Source organism: Thunnus maccoyii, chromosome 15 (assembly GCF_910596095.1).
Source record: "Thunnus maccoyii chromosome 15, fThuMac1.1, whole genome shotgun sequence".
NCBI classification, from domain to species: domain Eukaryota; kingdom Metazoa; phylum Chordata; class Actinopteri; order Scombriformes; family Scombridae; genus Thunnus; species Thunnus maccoyii.
Window position 1 is genome coordinate 22,887,404 of NC_056547.1, and position 17,175 is coordinate 22,904,578.

Consider the following 17,175-nt stretch of genomic DNA (forward strand, 5'->3'; position numbering starts at 1 on the left):
TAGATATGAGTCATCATAGCTGTTCATTTACAGTCCTGTGTTTGAAAGATTGACAGTTGGCAAAGGAGTACTTCATTTGTATTTGTAAAATCGGACTTGTTTTGAATGTTTGAAAAGGGATGACATTATGTGTGTGTGTGTGTGTGTGGTCATGTGTGTGCATGAATTAGCTCCTACAGTAAGCTTTTTAGGTTCAGGGTGACCATATTCCCATGCTGACTTCACCTTAGTCAGCTAAGATTCAAGGCTTCCTGCTTATTGCAAAAGCGTGCAGAAAAGGTTGTATGTGTGTGTGTGTGTGTGTGTGTGTGTGTGTGTGTGTGTGTGTGTGTGGGCAAGAGTTTTTTCTGTTTATACAGGTGAATAAGTGGTTTTAGATTTAAGTTTCAATACACATTTTGTTGCCGTTTCCCATAGCATTGACACTATGTGTGCGTGAGTGTGTGTGTGAGAGATCTTGTGGGTATGAGAGTGTGTTATTTTATGATTCTGTGAGTTGTTATTGCCAGACCAATATACCTGCAGTGGAAAACAGAGCTTAGTCGGTCCCACATTGATCATTGTCTGTGTTAATAGTCCCTGAAGCAACAAAACCCACCAGACAAACAGGTTTAACACAAGCTCACACTGACACAGACAAATTGTTAGATAATGCTCAGGCTCTGAGATTTGTCTTTCACAAGGCTGCTTCGGACATTTTCTGTTTCTCAGGTGTTTTGCTGTTTTCTGTCCTCATCTAGGATCATTTTTATTCAACTTTTTGTTACTGTTTATCTCAGATGATTTTATCCCGTCTTTCTTCTAGTATTCCGGACGAAGTGCCAACTTTAGAGTTAAAAAAACTCCTCAGACCCAAATGTAAATTATACATATTTAAGTTTCTCTTCCTCTTTCACTTTGCTGTTGTTTAGCTTATCTTGGCAAGATAGTCACCAATATCAATGAATTTGCTTGTAGATTCATGTATTGCAGGACTAGATTTAGTCGAAAAGTTTTGGCAGTAATGGCAGCTTGTTTACTCCCGTATACAACCCAAATTCCTGTATAAACCCAACAGAAACTATTTCTACACAACCGAAAGTGATAGATAAATATAGGCCTACTCATGGTTTCATTATGATTTCATCATCTTACTGGCTTGGGCCCTCTTAAATACTTCAGGCAAACAATAATGTACCAAATCTTAAAGGTTGCATCAGGGTGGCAAAGATAAAATGTATCTATTTTAATTATTTACATTTTTTTTTTCATCAAAAGACATCAAAAGAGTACTTAATATCTGTCAGATCTGTGATGCAGCTTCATTAGACAACTGTCCTGTTATATGGCCATTAGTTGGTGCATTTAGACTCTTATCAAATGCATTTATCTGCTTGTGTTATTAGGCAGCATGTCATATGAGCAAGATTGGCTGGAACCAAATAACAATAACAGTCAGACCAAGACTAATCAGTTCTCGAAAGACCTCCATTTTTCTTCTGAGTGTGTTTTCTGTTTGCAGTTAGAACTTCAGATTTATTTTTCTTTATTCCTTCATTTATTTAATTTATTTGACAAGGACCATGCTCATTAATCAACAGAAAAAACAAACTGTAAATGAGCCAAAGTTAGCCTACAAGGCTAATAGTTAGTAGATAGATAGATAGTTGACAATTTCATACTGAAGCCCAGATTTTGTGACAATTTAAAATGATCTTGGTAGATCAGTTCAGCCATCCAGAGCATCTTGAATTTCACCGACATGGCTAAAATCTGGACATGTGATATGTCTCCGTCATTGGACCCTGATGCTTCTGGTTTCCAAGGTAACAGCTGACCCCGCTGAACCCAGTTTGTTAATGGTATGGAGGTATGCATCAGCCACCAGGCTAAAACAAGACAGGGCAGTTAAGAAACCTCTCTTACGAAAACATCAGGATAGTGTGAGTGTGCATACAGAAGTGATGGTCTGTGCTCGTACTAAATAATGATCGTGTGTGCAAACACATCTTGGTCTCATTTTCTCTCAGGGTGGTCGATGTCTGTGTGGGCGTGTGTGCGATCGTCGTCTTCTGTTCTCCTGTATTCACCGCCTCATTCATGGCCAGTTTATTCAGAAACACGGGGTGTGAATGCATTCCTACATTCCAGCCGATTTCCTTACGCATGGGCACCCGTCCAGCACACAAACACCCGACTCCTCAGAGTATGTTGAAATGAGGCTCAATTCCTGTTTTTTTGAGGTGATTGCAACTGCTTCTTGCTGCATATTGCCCCAAAATAAAACCTGATTGAGCAAGAAAAAGAGGAAAAGAGAGAATTGTATGACGCTGAATTATCTTTGCACACATGTTCATGCGCAGCCGTGTTGATGCAATATTCCTGAAAGTTGTTGACTTTATTTATACGCCAGTAAACCATATCAAATGGATTAAAGCCCACAGTAAAGGCAGCAACTATGCGCTTTATGGTGTCTCAGTGCTGCAGTAACACAGTTTTTCAGTGTTGCAGGATAATGAAACATGCAGGCGATGAACTCAGTGGCTACTGTAGATCCTCTCTATGTGCTCCTGAAATATGTGTTATCTCTGTGGTTTTGGCCATTTTCCAAACCAGAAACCCAACCTTGTGTCCTTCACCACACCTAACAGGTTGTTTATGTCGCAGACTGGGGAACGACTGGATGTCACACATGGAATGCCTGGTTATTTTTGTGTATTTGGTCAAGGTCAACAATGGGTGTATTTTTTTCCTCACCTTTTGCTTCCCGTTGGCTTTTGCCATTCTCTGAATCACTGATCACACCGCTCTACAGGGGGATGTAAGAATGTGACAGCAACAAGGCTTCCAAGCCTTGGGTCCTTCAAGCTGCACTAATCAATATGTCTATATTAGGAATGGATCAAATAGATCACTTGAAAGAAGAGAATGGAGAATTATCACCTGACTCTGCAGTTCTCTCACTTCTATGAACACTTTGATCTTTTTTGGATCATTGTTTTGTTTTTTGGTCCAGCAAACTGCTCTCAACCTTGTTTTCAAGGTCACCACTTGAACTTGAACGTAGTGTGGTATTAAGCAGTCTCGCTCAGTAATTAGTGGACACTAAAAATAGGGCTAAAGAGTGAATGTTGGACTTATGTTTGTCAGGAGGCCAGAAATATGATTCCCAATGAATACTAATGTTGCTCCATGTCTGCTGTATGTGTGAATAGGCAACTGTTTGCTAATATCTATAATAGCTTCATTAGGTGATTAGAAGTGCAACAATTAGTCAATTATTTGATTAGTCAATCAAACTAAAAGTAATCTGCAACTATTTTGATAATCAATTAATCATTTCAGTCATTTTTCAAGCAAAAATGCTGGTTCTAGATTCTGAATTATGAACATTTGCTGTTTGTTTTTATCATATACGATAGTAAACTAAATATTTTTTGGTTTCTAGAGCTTTGTTTCACTTAGCACAATAAAGCTATAAGCTGTTAATAACCAGACAGGGTTTTCTGTACACAAACAGTTTGTGTTGTACAGAGCCGAGATGTTACCAGCTGAGCTCCACAAAAACAAATATGCCTATTCATCTGCCACTAAGACAGTAGCTACAGTGGACAAGATTAGCTCACTATGAACTCACTTTGCTGAATTCACAGGTGGTCACTGACGCAGAGGGAGCCGGGCAAACAAACACACATGCTGTCTCTGCTCTGTCATTCTTTCATTCTTGAACCCTTTTGAAGTTTTATAAAATCATGTGATGCAGCTGATGGGTCTCCAGATGTTTCATATTACCTTCTCATAACTGTCCACTGTGCGGGGTGAACCTTCAGCTGGCTTTCATCACCAGATAGATCGACTCAGTATTTCTCTGCATTAAGATGAGATGTCAAATGATCCATTTTATTAACTGGTAAACCCGAAATATCAGGGCATATCTTGGAAATCAAACTCCTCCTCTGGCTTTTCCCTGCATCTCCCCTCCTCCACACTCCACTCTGCTTTCCGTCCTTTATGCCGCTATCTCCTCGACCTTGGATTGTTGAGTGGTTTTTCATCTTCCAGCATTCCAAAGGGGAAATGCTTGCATGAAGATACATGAAGATTTACACTGACTTGACTGTGAAAATATGGAAAAATTGTGACGTAAGCTGCAGTGAAGGAACGAGAGGTGAAGAAAAGTGAAAGCTGACAACAGAATTAGGAAGGGAGAACAGAAAGAAGGTGACTCCGGTTTAGAGAATATAATGGGAGGAGAAGAAGAGAAGAACATGTTGTATGGGGCTGTGTATAATTCAAGAACAAGGCTGCCAGCAGATTTCCTTCCTGCCATTTTCATTACTGACTGTCTTATGTGGGGTGTGATATTCCATATTCCATTATCCTGCCGGGCAAAGCTCGACTAAGCCTTTTGATTTCTGTAAGCGGGGCTAAGACGCTCTCTTCTTGGTCCTTCTTTGAAGATCCCATTTACTGGTTGCCACTGTCAAAGTCATGGACTCCCTGCAGAGAGCTTAGGCAGCATACAGTTGAATAAAGAAGAGATGACTTTTCGTCTCTCCTATCGATCCCTCTTACGCCATGCTTTGCTCCATCTCGTCTTTTGTGCTTTGTTGCTGTTTCTATCTGTACATCACACTGCAGCAAGCAATTCATGCACAGGTATATCTAGAAAGCATACCTATAAAACTTCTATTTCCCTTCTTTTCATTTCTTTTGTGCTATCTTTGAAGCTGTATTTCCTACCACAAGAAACAACACAATAGGAAAAACTGAGGGAGTTATTCTTATTCTAATTTCTGTTTAGTCCATGCTGTTGACTGAGTACAAAGCCCCCGGATTGTTTAAAGGCAGTGAAAATCCTTGTCATTCATCACTCCTCTCCTCCTTCCCATGGTTCTCAGGACCTCAGGGGCAGCACTGCCTGTTTTAATTGTCGTCGTCAATTTTTCACCTGTTAAATCATGTACAGGCCTGTTGCACCAAAGTGTCGCCACAGTCTTCTTTGGAGATGAAGGGAGATCATTACCTTCTTCCTCTATTCTGTCCTCTCATGCCCTTTAGCAGTGAGGAAAGGAACTTTTGTTTTCTGCCTCTAAATGAAAGGACATTTTTGGCAACATGCAATTGTGGTTAGTTTACATATTCTGGCCTTAAATATAGCATGGGAATTTTTTTTTTCTGGCCTTTGGATGGCATCTCCAGAACATTTTCAAGTGAGGCAAATTCCTTTTAAATGATCCACAACCTGTTAGCGAGTTCCATGCATTTAAAAAGAAACTCATAAAGTGTATGTGGAGTATTTTTGTGAGTTTGCTATTTAATGACTTGACCCAAATTTAAAAGGGATGTGTAAATTATTAAATTAAATCTGGGGCTCTGAATATCTTTGCATGATTTACATTTCAAAAAAACTCCTTATTTAACTCATACTGACTGACTTTATACAGCCCTTCAGTTCTGCCTCTGTCTGAATAAGGCTGTGTTAGGTCTTTAAGGCCCCCCTCCCGAGGAGCCCACTCTGTACTGATAGTAGTAGGATTTCACTACTTTTTCTTGTTATTTATTTGAAATGTCAGCCTCTCAAATATATCTTTACATGCTTGAGCCAAAATCCAATCTGAAATATACAAATGGATAACACAACCCATAGGAAAACCTTAGCAACAACCATAACAATCAAGGCTACAGTTTATGGGCTGGCATCAGTTCATTGGCAAGGTGGAAAAAAAACATCGCAAACAAAGCACTCAGAGGGATTGCAGGGACCATTTCTACATACATTAAAAGCAAGTTTTGGAACTTTGACCATGTTTAGCATAGATATATGACATCATAACAGTATATAAATAACAGAAAACTAGAAAAAGCATATTATGTCCTTTTTAACATAAGCTGTCACTGGAAAAAAATGGTTACAACCAGTGTTGAGCTCTGTATTCATATAAAAAAATAATAACAAATGCTTATAACTACCTGAAGGCAGTAATCCATTACACTTTGCCTAATTAAAGCTGCACTAACCAATATTTAATATTAACCATGGAAAATATGACTACATGTATTGTGAAAGGTGTCACTTGTAGTGATGAACCCAGAGAGAATTATTACCTGACTCTGCGGTTCCCCTCAGCTCTACAGACCATTTTAGCATCTTTCAGCTCATTCTTTTGGTTTTACAGCCTGTAAATTTAATGTTTTAGTTCTCATCAATCTTGCTTCCAGTTGTATTCAGGGAAAAGGTCGAGATAAACCCACTGTATGCTACCAGCCCAGCAGTAGAGTAGACAAAGTTAACAACAAGCTAAACTTGAGTTCGTCAGGGAGCCAGAAACACAACATCTAATGAATGCTAATGTTGCACTGCGTCTGCTGCATATTAGCTTAATGCACTTTAAGAATGAATATTTTCACTTGGGAAAGTAACATTTTTGTCATTTATGTAAAGTGTGAGTATTTTTTTCACCATTTAATTTCAATCTATACGTAGATTAGGCAGGAAAAGCAAAGACTGTATTTTGCTTTGTTACTGTAGTATCATTATAATTTGTTTTTTGAGTAATGTGTCACCACACAGCACTGGGTTAGAGCGAGTACAAGCCAAGCACAAGCCTGCAACTCATGTCCTGTAGCTGTCCATGTCAGTGTGTGTCTGTCTTCAGTATAAAAGGACTCATTGTTTAGACTGCTCTGTAAGGGGGCTCAGTCAAGTAGCTTCCTGCATTGGCACCTAAATTGAATTATAGCATCAGACCATACTGTTAAACAGCACACACACACAGACAGACACACACAAACACACAGACCTGCGTGTGACCTTGCCAGTCAAATGTCATTATTTCAACTTTGGACATGGCTTCGATTTGATCTTTATCATTTTAAATGAGAGGAAAATCGTGTTTTATTGCTGACGTTAGGCTTCACTTTCCGATATGCCTGTGTCCAATCTGTAATTTGAAACTTGTGACAGTTGTAGCTAAGCATGTCCTGCCCAGCTGATAGAGAAGAAAGAGATATCAAACCAAGTTATCCATCAATCAGAAGGGCTTTTACTGCTTATTTAGAGCTTTTTTCTGACACTGATAAAAATAAATGTGGTTTGGTAAGTTGTTGGTGTTGATGTTCTGTCTGTGTTCTGTACCAAAATTTGACCACTACCACACACCAAAGTACTTACAATAATTATTATAATTATAGTTATTATAAAAGTTCTGTTTAGTTATTCCCCAAAAATGTTAATTTTTTCAATATGAAAAAGCCTCAGAATCAGCGTTTTAGACCATCACTGGACACTGAAAGTTTCCTTTGAATATATGATGTAACAGTAAAATTCACTGAAGTGCATAGGCACCATCTTTAGGCAGGGTGTAGCTTTTACAGACTGACACATGAAATATTTACCCTGTAAATATTTATGTAATTACGCATCTGAAATAACATAACAGTAAAATACACTCATCAGTTGTGGTCAAGGAGGAACTACTACATGGACTCAAATAAGGATCAATAAGATTTTGACCTTTTAAAATGAAATTCAGGTTGCACACATATTTAAGCTACAAGTATGAATTTTAGCCCTGTTTTTACAGCTGAAAGTTGTTACTTCATGTGTAACTTCGCTGTCAAACACAGTGTGAGAACTTACTGAGTTTTCTGCTTTGAATCTGTCCACAAAAGCAATACTCTGTGAGTGTTTGTGCAACCTCAACCCACATTGATATAATTTGTGCAATTTTATTGTGACACAATTTCAAACTACAAATCATTTCTGCCTGTTCACATATTTCAATATTTTTCTGAACATCATTTAACAAGTCCAAAAATTTTATTGACCCTTATTTGAGCCCATACAGAACTTCCTTCATATGAGAAATGACACTGAATGTAAAGCTAGTTTTGTTTTGTCTGTCTTGAAGTGTTTGTGTTTAGTAGTTAGTAGCTAAATCTGCTCTCTACTATTTTTTAAGATTACAGCTTATTCTCAAATAATAAAAATATATATTCTCAATCCAAGTGACATTTGGGCGGATTTTGCCAGCCACACACCGGCTATCATTAACCTCAACAACTGTTATGTCATGTTATTAACAGTTATGTCATCTTACTGGTGTCAGGAGACCTTATATTCATGTGGGCGCAGAGGTTACACTGGGGAGCTGAATATCTGTGCCAAGCAGATGGCGCCGAGTCGGTGCCAGCCTCAGCCTTTTTGTACTTCAACATTTGGCAATAGGTTTACTCAAGCACGCTGTCGTCTTTTCACGCGGATTTACAAGTGTTTTCAGACTGATTCAGTCAAAATGGTTTCGACTTGTTTACGAAAAGGGAGGCTTAGTTCATTGGCCGTGCATAATGGGATTTCGCTGAGGAAGAGTGACGAGGAAGAGTGTGTTTCTGCGATACTAATGAAGGCTCACAATTGGCAGAATGGGGTGTTGTTTGCTGTGGGCAGAAGGCACACTCACACAACCCTCATTCACTGCCTATCTTGCACTCAAACATACACACATTGTAGCACTTATATTGCTGATTAACCACTAGTATTTTCACTGTCTGTGCACTTATGGGTGTGTTATATGTGTGATGTTTTGGACAAAGTCTGCATCTGTTCAAACATAATGTGTTCAGTGTGATTCGCATGACACACAGTCAGATGAACTTGGAGTTGTGAAACTGCTTCCTCATCCCTCACAGCTCAGCACTCAGGATGTCAGCAGATGTTTTTGTTCATCTAAACACACTTGATATTGATGAAATATATCAACATTTCCATGGTGACACCTCATCATGAATACATAGTTTTATATTTTCCATTGTTAAAGAGCTTTTCTGTCCTGTGTTACAGCAATTTAACGGCTGAATCACATGAGATGAATCCACTGTAATATGGACAGAGAGTCCGTGTACAGAAAAGAACAAGGGGTGATTGTCTCGCAGAAAAGTCCACGTCTGGAAGTCTTTACAGTCTCTATAACTTCCAGAGGAGGATGAGTGTATAAAATGATGTAAATGACATTTTGGTTAAAGGGAAAGTCAAATGCAGACATTCTGATTCGCTAATGAGTCAAACCAGCCCATGACATTTGGATTTTCTGTCTTTATTGCGATTTGAAAAGGTCAAGGAGGTTGGGAGCTTTCACCGCTGCTAAATGTGAAACAAATTTTCCCTCTGAAATGTGAAGTCTTTATCTTATTGGAAGTTTTATGGTAATAATCCAGGCCTCACAGGTCTTGGTCTATGACAGTGGTGAGATCAAGCCATCTTTTGCTTTGTTATCTATCAATCTAAGTCTTGTCCCATTTCAAGAAAAAAGTTTCTTTTGAAAACTGGATACATAGTAGATAGTAAATCCATGAACCCACTGACAAGTTCAGTGATGGACAAGAGTAACATTGATGAACTCACATAAAGAAAAAGTATAGTTAAGTTTTAGTTTACTGACATTTTTTTATGAGCACAGCATTCAGTCTACAGCTCAACAGTGTGTAGAATTTAGTGGCATTTCATAATCATAGTGGCACCCCAACCCTCTGCTAAGCATGTAGTGGCCGTGAAACTCGCAAAAAATGCACAAAAGATCCTCTCTAGAGCCACTGTTCGTTTTTTTTGTTCTGGGCGACTGTAGAAAAGAGCCACGCTAGCTGTTTCCCCCTGCTTCCAGTCTTTATGCTAAGCTAGGCTAAACTGCAGCTGGCTCCAGCTTCACATTTAACAGACATATATGAGAGTGGTATCAATATTCTCAACTAATATTCAGTAAGGAAGCGAATAACTCTACTTCGCAAAATGTCAAAGTATTCTTTTAACTCCTTTAACTATTACCCCACGCTGTCACTTATTGAAGAAATGAATATGAGACCATTTGTAGTAAGAAATCATTCTATAATGTATGTTTGGTTTTTTTTGCATCTACCGTCCTGTGTTTTTTTACGTTTGCTTCGGTTCTAACTGATCGAACCTTCAGACTTTACTGAAGAGTTTTAGGTGCGACACAGGAATCAGACTCGGGGGCGTTGGGCCTGTCCTGTCCTGTCCTGCTTGGAGATGAGTCTGTTCTTCTAACTGCTGCGGAAGCTTTAGGTCTCTCATTAACTCATCAATCATACTAAATGAGACCATTCACCATTAGGGAGACATGGCCTCAAATAACCTGCCGCACCTGCACCTTTTTTTTTTTTTTTTCTATTTTCAGCTGTCGTCTGTTTTCCTCATGGACTTACTTACTTTATTCTCAAGTGAATATATCTTGCAGCACTTGACAGTAGTTGACTCACTTCTTGAAGCAAAAAGTGAGTTAAGACTTTTTTTTGCGGTATGGTCTGCACTTTTCTGTCTGTTTTCTGCAGGGTGGTTATGTCTGGAGGCCTTTGAGTCTCTGCGTACCCTTTAATTTTTCAGGGTCACCCAGGGGCCTCCTTTGCTCACATACCAAATTGGCAACAAATAGATTTATCATCTTGTTTTGAGACTGTAGATGAATGTAGTGGGTCAACTGTGTCTCCGCCATGAGGCTTCCATATCTATAGGCCTATCTGTGTTTACAGAGATTTCATTTTGGCTCACAAAAGCTTTTAAGTCGGAGCTACAAGCAGCAGAAACAGCTCAGCCTCCTTGAGGAAAAATACCCACAATCCCCTTATCAGGAACAGAGAGAGAGAGAGAAAAAGCGAGAACAGCAGGGAGAGAGCAAGAGAGTGATAATTACAAAAAGAGTGACTATGTTTCTATTTTTAAGCCCAGTGGGTGCTGCAGCTGCTAAGTTTAGCTCGCTGTTTGTGTGCCCTCGTAGAAGGTCCTGAAGTGCGATCAGTCACCTCAGCTCAGGTTTTCAACCTGCTCCAGGTCAGGATTTAAAAATGCAGCAAATACAGAGTCGATCTCTGCTGAGGAAATGAGCTACAGATATGGTTTCACTTACTGGTTGGTTTCACTTTTTCTTTCTCAGGCTGATGCGTTCTGGCCAACAAGCAATCACCAGATCCTATCGTACTGGTTTACTGTGTGCCTTGCTTAAGGGCACCTTATTAGCTTTAATCAATCAATCACCACATGGTAAATATTCATCAGTATCCACTGACATTCAGCATTAACACCCAATAAAAACTGCATTATATCTATAGATAAAACATTATTTATTAGTTTCAAAATTGTGCAATTAAATAAAAATAAAAAATATGTATTTATCCTACATTAGTTTGACATTACGTACACTTTACAAAAGTAGATAACTATACAAAAAACCAGTGGGTGTAAATAGTTAATATGGGGTTGTCTGTCTACTACATCTTTCCTGGTTTTAGTAGAAGCCTACAGTGGTGTCTTTGTCTATTGGCCATCATGATTGGATGTAAAGTGACTGACTTTCTCCCTCCTTCCCATCCCTATAGACAGAGGTAATGAAACAGTCAGAGTGCAGGAAGAGAGGGTTAAAACGTAACCAACAATAAACCTCCGATCACACGTGCACACGCACGCACACATACACTCAGGTGTCATTATTCAGCTCATTGCTGTTCCCCTGATTTGTATTCTATGGCCACTGTGGTGGACTTGAGTTATGAGCCCTCCTACTATGAGTGGTGTAGTATTAACCAGAGGGAGAGAGATGCAGTCTAACCTCCATCCTCCATGCATATATCTAGTAGAATATTTCATGTTTCATGTATCTTGTTATGATAATATCTCTCACCCTCCGTTCAGCTGGCTTGGTCAGAATGAAATATGAACTGTGAAATTAGGCTCATTCATCACCGTATCTATCTGATGAGAGCTAATGGTTGTGAAGGGAGCGTCAAAATGAAACATACAATATGTAAAACAGCACTACAGGACCCTGGAGCGGCGAAGACAGAGGGACAGAGAGATGAGGAAGGAGACTGACGGCAGGCGAGGAAGGGCTGAGGAAAAAGTAGGGGAGGGTACGGGGGCAAAAAAAGGACATAAATCACTGAGTACAGTAACTGTCACTACCTATGAATCACCTGCATTTCTGATTTCCTCTGGGTGGGTCACAAGGGAGCGAGATAAAGAGGGAACAAGAAAGGAAGTGAGTGAGTTGAATAGATGCGGCAACGAGGGCAAAGAAAGCAAAAACTAAGACAAGTAAAATATATAACTAAATACACCAATACATACTGTTGTTATCAAAATAATTCAAATCGAGTGTAAAAGAGTTTATACAGTGATAGTAGAGCAGTACACAACATACTGCTTATAGTTATTATGGTTAAATAATAGAAACATTTGTAGAATTAAAAATTTGCTCCGAGTAGTTTTGTTGATTAAGGTGCTCAAACTGAAAACAGCCACAGGGGGCTGCATGTGTGGCGGTGTGTTGCTGATATAATGATATTGTTAATATACGCTGCAAGAAGTTCGGTTTGAGCAGTAGATCCATGTTAGAAGGGTTTTTAGATAGTTTATAATACAGGATTTTACAACTCTGGATTATTATCATGGTGGTGTTTACTTTATCTTTTGTTGCCAGGTATACAGTAGAAATACAACGCTCAGGTTACAAAGTAATCTACCCGTAATGTGTGCTTGCATGCATTTGATTGATCACCAACCATGTTAAACTTGTTTTCTGGACCACCAGAAACTACTTGCATCTCCTTACCATAATCCATTATAGAAAATAAAATCTATCCACAGAGTACATATTAACATTTAAAGATATTGTCGCTTTTGAAGACCTGGTGCTCATGTTGTGATGTTGTGTTAAACAATCTTGGCTGTGTGTTGCCCCTGGCTCAGCCTGATGTAAAACACATGGCAAGCACGATGATCGATATTTTCATTTTTACTTATGTACTTTTCATATTTGACCTCATACAGCCCTGTCCCTGTTTCTCTATGTCCCTCCAGCATGTCCCTCTAATAAAGGCTTCTTATGAATACACAAAAACGATGTACGCACTGAACCACACACATTAATAAACATACACAGTGACCATTTTCAAGCCGAGCAGGGCATGAAGTGGAAACCCTGTTACTTCACATGGCCCGGCGGCTTGCATCCACACCTGATACTGATGTTGAGGTAATTAGAAAGACAGCAGAGCAGCTAACCCTCTCTGCCTCTGTTTACCTCCTTCCTCTGCACAGCAAATGAAAGGGTAAGCTGAGGACATGAGATGAGCTAATACTCACCATGTGGTCACAGTATTACATTTTCCAATAAATGTGCGCGTGTGTGTGTGTGTGTGTTAGTGTCAGGGTTTGGGCTTGGTCAGTCCACTGGGAGTCATATTTTACATTAGCTTGCTTTTTGTCCGGCATTGGTACAAACTGGTCTATGACTGTACAGTAAACATCCTCATCTAATGAGCTGCTGGTTTTGCAATCTCATGCATGCACTTGCAGTTCGAACTTAGAGTTGATATATACGTAGCACTCTCTAGTGGAGCAAAAGGCTGTATGGGTGGATACAAGGAATGACTGTGATGATGTAGAGCAGCTTATCTCTGTGATCTGTCCTCAGAGAGATGAGGTCTGTGTGTTCTCCAGTAAAACTGATATATTTTCCTTTTATTAAATATTGCCTATCAGTCAGTCTCATCTGATTATTTTGGAAATTATTCACTTATGTCATTTTTCATGTACAGTATAAGAAATATGACATCCCAGATTATGGTCCCAGTATTGAGTAGGTGTGGTGGTGTCAGGGTTTAAACATTTCAGTTCAGTTTACTCATCACTAAGGAGTATACTCAATCTGTGAAAACAATTATATGATGTCTTTGTGGTTCTGGACTTTCCGAAGTGTTGAAAAAATTACCCTGATGAGGTCATCAGGGTCATTTTGGCTCTACCTCAAGACTTTTACATTTATTTAACAGAAGTCCCACATTAGGAACTACAGGTTGAGGTGTGAGGTTTGAAAGAAGTGGACATTTAGGAGACAGGGGGCTCAAATGAAACACGCTGTTGAGTGGCATTATGGGAATTGTAGGATCCAATGTTGTTTTTAGCTTGACCAACCATTGGGACTAAAATTCAGGATACATCTGTCTCTGCTGCATACTTTTGGACAACTATTGTGAGTTTCCAAACTTTATGGAAGTAAATATTGCATTACTAACTTTTGAACTCCTGAACTGGGTCTAGTTGGGTAACCAGATTGTCTCACACACTAGCACTTTAAACGGGAGGCATGAATGACCTTTTTAATATGAGTTTTATGACCTTTTAGATATTAGCATGTATTTTAATTATGAAAGTTATTTAAATACTGTTCCTAAACTGGACTTATTTATGCTGCTTTTATCTGTTTTTTGGACAGATTTACTTGTTTGGTTGTGTGCCCTGGTACTCTCTTCACAAAAGAAGTTCCTAACAGAAAAGAAAAGAAGTTGTTTGACCAAATCATGGCAGCACCTCTTTAAATGGAATTTGAAATGTATTTTTTTGTTTGTGATTTTTCTTTGGAATGAAACATTGAACACAAAATTATTTGTCATGAACATGATGAAAATAACTAAATACAGACACAAAATGTTGCCTTTATTATAACTCCATACCACATACAGTTTAAATTTAGTTACACAACAGATTCCAGTCATACTTGGCTGGAATCCACCACATAAGATATAAATCAGTAGAGAGAATAGCATGTCAAATCATTGTCATTATTCTGAATGTGGCTCCAACTGATGTAGATGATAGCTTTATGGTTTTTCTCACACATTTTTACAAGCGTGTTTTAATGACTGGCCTCTGATTGTCCTCCAACTGGCTGTTTGACCTGCTAACAAGCCTCGCACAGATGATTTATATTATAAAAGGCTATAAAACAACTGCTTATCCCTTAAAATGGCACACTACTTGATTTAGAATTGTTGAAAGGAAGTATATGGCTGTCTAGCGTTGAATATTAGTAGTTTTGACTCTCTCTTTGTGGTTAAAATGTGAGTTTGTGGCATCAACATTAGCATAAAGTTAGCATATGTTACTTACTCCATTGTAATGCACTGTGCTATTTTGCTTATGCAGTGGAATGGTGTGTTGTGTGAGCTGAATCAAAGGCATTTGAAGCCCTGTCTCCCCTCTGCCCTCTCCTCCAAGACCAGATGGTGTCTCTTTAGGCCTTCTAATGAATATTGATATGAGGGGTCTTGGTTAACAACAGGGGGGTACATGGGCTAGGCCAGAGAACCCCAAAAATTGGCACATATTAAAGGTCCACATTGAGGGGACTGGGTGTGGATGGGATTTATTTTTTGAAGAAAGGGAGTGTTTGGAACTTAAAAGGCCACATCACTGCAAGACAAAACGGTTTTCTTATGCGCATAAGCTCCCACATGTCCCATATTGGTTAACTGACTCGCACAAATTAATATGGATTAGGAGTTAATGAGTGTGAATTAGTTGCCTGAGTGATGTCATCCAGAGGATGTGTCAAGCTTTGATGTGAAGTAAAGAAATTGGATTAAAAAAAAGAAGAACACGAGGTGAAATAGACATTTGAGGCAAAACACTGTTGTACTGAGATGAGAAATGCTGATAGTGTGAAAACAGATGTCAGGAGTGTAGGAGTGTAAGGTGAAGAGATGGACAGGTTAAGCCACTGGCAGCGCTAATCCATCTTCTGGCAAGGCGCCCGTCTCTAAAGCTGCTCTCCTGAAGGCTTCAGCTTATTCCAGCCTTCGCTCACCCTGAGGCTGAAGCTCCGCCAGCACCCTGGGCAGGGCAGTCTGACCCAGGACACTGGGGTGAAGAGTTCTTCAGTGGAAAAGCCTAAGCTTAGCATTCCCGCCTCTAATTTGCCAGTGCCAGGAGCCTGGAGTTGTTGGTGTGGTTGTGAGCAGGGATGGTGGGTGTATGGCTGAAGGTAATTGTGTTAATACCCTCCACCGTGTCCCTCCAGCTGGTCCGGGTGTGCAGGCCAGCTGTAGCCCCCTGCTGTGCCACTTTATTGGGAATAAACATCTATTCAGAGCACAAGTGGATCAAAGTGCTGATGAAATAATCCCGGAACTCAGCACTGGTTGTTTGCTTGGTACAGAATCATCGTTTTTAGTTTAGTTTTTTTTTTCTCAGAGCCGTGTTGTATTTCATACCCTCTGCAGTTTGTCAGGAAACATTAGTAGGTGCACAGCAACTCATCCCTACACACACGCAGCGCCATTAAAGCTGCAATGATGAAGTGAGGCTGTGTGAGCTATTTATAACTCAAACTAGACTTCTGTGGCTGTAAGGCTAAAGGGCAGACAGGAAGAGCAAGGCAGAGAAAGAGAAAGATGTGACGCAGGAGAGATTGACAGAGACAGAGGAAGGAAAGAGGGCTCCAGAGGAAACAATCCAGTGCTACAGAGGAGGACATACAGTTCATACAACTGGTTGTTATTTAGCTTTTCACTGTGAGGACACAACCTTTACTGTCAAATATGGCCCCTGTAGCTCTTAGATAATGAGATAGAGCGTCAGACAGCTGAATGATGCTGAGGGCATCCATTAGGGAAGGGACAAAAATATATCAACGATTATAATAAAGTTTTAGCTTCTTTTACTGATATTATTGGAATTGCTGACAATGAAGATAAGGGGGAATGCCTCCAGTGCTGCACACTTGTGAAATGGAAATAGCCTCTAATACACATTTATCACAGTAGAGGTTGGAGAAAACAATTAATTTACCCTTTTTGTCTACATTATTACATTTCTGTTTGATTTCTACTCCTACAAATTTGGAAATTTGTTGTTTTGATGATCTAGTTAGGAAATTTTAACTAAAAATCTTTTCATTTAAATTGTCTTAATAGTCAACTTAATATTGTCATAATATTATATTTTAATTTTCATCTAATCTCTGTAATCTCGGCATCATTGTAAATGAGGGTTGCCCTCAATGGTTTTCCGAGAATCTTAAATAAAGGTTGAAATGAAATGAAATCTTATTTTGGTAATAATCAAGGTAGTATTTCACACCAAGATACACTTCAAGACTTCAAGAGGTCTCAAAATAAATCTGAAGGGTCATGAGATGATTAACAGGATAAGACAGAAGGAAAAAACATTCCTGCTGCACAAAATTGTGTTTATTTTTGCCACATTTTTTTCTCTAATTGTCACCTTTTTTCTTGTTAAATTGTAGGTAGCGTTATCTTTTCAACATAGTGAGTGAAAATCACTCTATAGTTAGACTGAACATGGGTGGTGTGTGCATACACACGTGTCTGACTATATTGAGTGAAGTG

At 39.2% G+C, this 17,175-nt stretch overlaps 1 protein-coding gene across 4 annotated transcripts in view; it reads left to right on the top strand.

Moving 5' to 3' along the window:
* Nucleotides 1-17,175, top strand: part of kiaa1522 (KIAA1522 ortholog) — a 42,648-nt gene that overhangs the window by 15,354 nt on the left and 10,119 nt on the right. The gene's annotated exons all lie outside the window — the stretch shown is intronic.